This window comes from Dipodomys merriami, unplaced genomic scaffold (genome assembly GCF_024711535.1).
Source record: "Dipodomys merriami isolate MVZ:Mamm:240054 unplaced genomic scaffold, mDipMer1.0.p SCAF_284, whole genome shotgun sequence".
NCBI classification, from domain to species: Eukaryota; Metazoa; Chordata; class Mammalia; order Rodentia; family Heteromyidae; genus Dipodomys; species Dipodomys merriami.
The window spans coordinates 1,387,999-1,392,198 of record NW_027204315.1 but is presented as its reverse complement, the minus strand read 5'-3'; the positions used below and the strand labels follow the sequence as shown (position 1 = coordinate 1,392,198).

Here is a 4,200-nt window from a genome sequence, read left to right as displayed (position 1 = left end):
TAACTCAGACCCATCATTACTTAGAGAAGATCTAAAGGCAAACAATGGCAGACCATTCAGGAAGAGTTTATAGGAGGTACGCAATCTCATCAAGTAAGGTGAGATGTGCTGCAGTAGAGGATGAGGTTAATAGTTAGTGGAATGCAGGCAAAGAAAGCAAGGGATCTTAGACAGTGAGTAGAGCCAGAAAAGTCATGTGACCTTTTCAGAAGTACATGGCCACCAAGGAGGAATGGTTGGTGACAAGACAGAAGGCTAAATAAAAGGAAAGTAATCCTGTGCACCTGACAATTGAAATGTCCAAAATCAGAAGGCAAACTGAATCAAGAAATTCTCAAAAACCAAAACAGAATTTATAGTTAATGCTAACCAATGTCATGATGGGTCAAAAACATTGTGGCTTCCTAAGTTAGAAAATGCTATATATCAAAATTTTAACTGGAACATATTACTTTTCAAATCAATTTTCCCCTCCCCAAGGAAAAACTTGGCTCTGTAGGAGATGGTCATTAGATAGATTAGTATTTTTGTTATTGTGATAAAGTTTGCACTTTAAATTTGGTGAAAGCCCATTAGCTGCCAAAAGGGAGTAAAGAACAAGTTTATAATAATGTACAATTTCTTTTGAGGTGTTTCAAAACCAAAAGACTAATTTACATGAAAGTTATAGAAAAAGTAGTAATAATGATTACCAAACAGTTCATTTTCATTGCATCTTTACTTTTACATTTGTTCGTAGGTTGCCTAAAACATTTAAATACAAATAAAATGTGTAGCAAAAATAAGCAGCAAACATTACAAATAATGGAATGTGAACTATTTCTGCCCTTATCCAGAGTTAATTGAGACACAACTTTGTCTCAAAGAATACTTCTAGTGCTGTACTCTAGGTGTGCACACTGAGATAACTCTTCCACAGAAATACATGATTCCAACATGTAACAGCCATGGAATATCTGTTTGTACCACAGGCCTGCAAGTGTGCCCAAACTTTCTAATATCCGGAATAACTACACCTGTGCCTGAAACCAATTTTCCCTTTTATTCTCCACCAGTACAAACCAATATGTAGGAAGATTTCTTCACTTTGACATGGAAGCAGTTTTAACACTGGCCTTTGTCAAGTCACCATGTACCAAAGTATATGCCAAATATTTACAACTTGTATAAAAATTCTACATCCTCAGATTGGTCATCTCAAGATGAAAACAGATAGCTCACTAAATGTTAATGGTCAATATCTATTCCTCTAATATTAAGCAACAAAAAATTACCCTGGGGAATACAGAAATTCAAATAGAAGCAACGTAAACCTGTCATAAATCATAAACAACAAACTATTTGTGGGACAGCATGGATGACAAATGGTCTACTGTCTAAATTTTAGAATGAGGCAGACAAAAGTTGGAAAGCCATTTAATTTTCCCCTCCTTCTCCTGCTTTCACTTCATCTTATAACCACAATGTCAACGTTTCGCTCAGTAACTACGTTATTAGCGTGCGGTCTTTGAATCACTCTTCACTGAATGTATCAAGTTCAGCAATGACTTCATCAAAAGCTGTCTTTGCAAGAAAGCTAGCTTTCTCTCGGGAGTTCAGAATTTCATAATAAAACACCGAGAAGTTAAGGGCCAGACCCAAACTGATAGGTTTATCAGTTGTGAAGCTTGGACTCTGGGTCTGGGCGCTGTCTCTCAGCTCTTCAGCTCAAAGCTAGTGCTCTACCACTTGAGCCACAGTACCACTTCCGGTTTTCTGAGAGGTTTATCAGATATAAGGGTCTCAAATGTTTCTTTCTTGCTATTGTTTCTAACATATTTATAAGATTTCTTTATTGCTTTGTATGTCCCTCCCTGATGGTATAACCCCTGTTTTCACTGTATTTGATGTTGTATAATTTGTGGAGGGGAAGGGAAAAAACAGATTGTTTAAATAGGGATACAGGTGGACCCATTGCAACAATAAGAAGTACAAGACATTATGTCGAAAAACAAATTGTACAATTTTGGCACATGGGGGTGGAGAGTGTGATGAGATGTGAGGGGGAGATAGGAAGGGATGGGATGGGGAAACAAAGGAGGAGGCAACAATGCTTGATAGGAAATGTACTCATTACCTTGCTCATGTAATTGTAACCCCTCTGAACACTATTTTCACAAGAAAAAAAAGTCTCTCAGACATTCCTGCTCGGGCTGGGCTGGCTTTGAATGGTGATGCTCAGATCTCAGCTTCCTGAGTAGCTAGGATTACAGGTGTGAACCACCAGCTCCCAGCTTGCAATTCCTTTTGGCTGATCTCAAAAGCTTCTTGATATGCTGGTTATGAACGATTCACAATCCCTTTCTTGTCATCAGCAGCAGCAATCTCAGCAAAGTATTGGTAGTAGTCTCTCTTCATTTTCAAATACAAGATTTTGCTCTCTGCTTGTGAAGCACTAGGGATGCAGAACTTTTCCAAAAGTGACAGTGAATCATTGTAGCTATCTCTTAGCTCATTCTTGATTCTCTCTATGTTCTTCATCATCTGCTGTTTTTCTCAGCACCTTCCATTTATTTGCTCAATACTTGAAATGATACGCTAAGATGACCTATGGTTGTCTATAACATTTCTGTAAGCAACTGAGAGAAGATTCCTTTAATCATTAGACAATTCAGCTCTTTGCTCAGTGACAGACTTTATGACACCATATTGCTCATCCTGCTAGGTCAGTTTGGTCTTCTGTACCAGCTCATTTGTACCCATGACTGGATTTTGTGTCCTGAGTAGGTGGTGGAAGACAGACAGGGATTCAGTGGCTTCTGGGTGGTGGCAGGAGTGGCATCAAGGCTGAGACTCTGCCCTGGATCTTGAAGTTCACAGGCTCCAGTGATGGGGTTTCCTCCAATCCAATTTTATTTTTTTTTTAATTCACACTGAAATTTTCAATCAATGAAAGCACATTTTGATTGATGCTCTCTTTTTCCATTTTAAAATGATTTTATATCCTGTCATTATAGTAACTTCTGGTTGTGGGATTTATTTTTGAAACAATACAATGTCAATGTGTATGATGGCAGGTGCTCAATGTGAACATTCTATGACCTCTTACGACAATGATGAGATGAAGAATGAAGTTTTGCCTTCAACTCCAACTGTCATTCAGCGCCAAGAGGTTCACATTTGTGAACAGTTGGGATATGCTCAGGTTCCTTCTAAAATTCTGAGAAATGGGAAATCTTTACTATTGCTATAGAGGTATGTTTAGAGTTTCTGAATGCTGCTTTTACAAGAGACTGCTCAATGTTACTTAATCTATATTCCTCATCTTTTTTCTTTTTTTGGTCAGTCGTGGGAATTGATCTCTGGGCTTGGGCTCTATCCCTGTGCTCCTCAGCTGAAGGGGAGCCCTCTACTGCTTGAGCCACAGCACCACTTCCAGTTTTTGAGTGGTTTTATTGGAGATAAGAGTCTCATGGACTTTCCTGCCTGGGCTGGCTTTCAACCATGATCCTCAGATCTCAGCCTTCTGAGAAGCTAGGATTACAGGTGTGAGCTACCGGTGCCAAGATATTCCTCATCTTTTTAAAAAATTCTCTAATAGGGGCTGGCTGGGAAGGTGGCTCAGTGGTAGAGTGCTTGCCTTATATGCATTAGGCCCTGGGTTTGATTCCCCAGCACCACATAAGCAGAAAAAGCCAGAAGTGGTGCAGTGGCTGAAATGGTAGAACGCAAACCTTGAGCTGAAGAGCTGAGGGACAGTGCCCAGGCCCAGGAAAGACAAAAAAAGGAAGAAAGAAAAAAAACCAAGCAATATCCTTACTTATTTTTAAATATGCATCAAAATACTACATTTTGACTTAAGGTTCTGCAATGAAAACATTTTTAAAAATATTTTTCTAATTTAAAATATTGTAGTTCTTTGAATGTAAACATCTTTTTGTAAACATCTTAAAAGAGAAAATGTAACAGGGGGCACCCCTTCACTGCCTTTATCAGAAGGACTTGTGATACAAAATAGAACAATATCAAAATTTGATATGTTGCATAAGGAGTAGAGCTCCAAGCTTGAGCATAAAAACGAAAGACTAATGTACCATGAGTTTAAAGCTCTCTACGAGCACAAACAAAAAAGATATACATATAGTAATAGAATATCATGAAACAAATTGTGCATCATCTTATTTGTTTTGATGTCCAAATAGAGAACATTAGACATGGAAA

The 4,200-nt window shown here is 38.3% G+C and overlaps 1 pseudogene; it reads right to left on the bottom strand.

Moving 5' to 3' along the window:
- Window positions 1-1,416: 1,416 nt before the first annotated feature.
- Window positions 1,417-2,742, bottom strand: LOC138838588 (14-3-3 protein zeta/delta-like; annotated as a pseudogene).
- Between the last annotated feature and the right edge of the window lie 1,458 nt (window positions 2,743-4,200).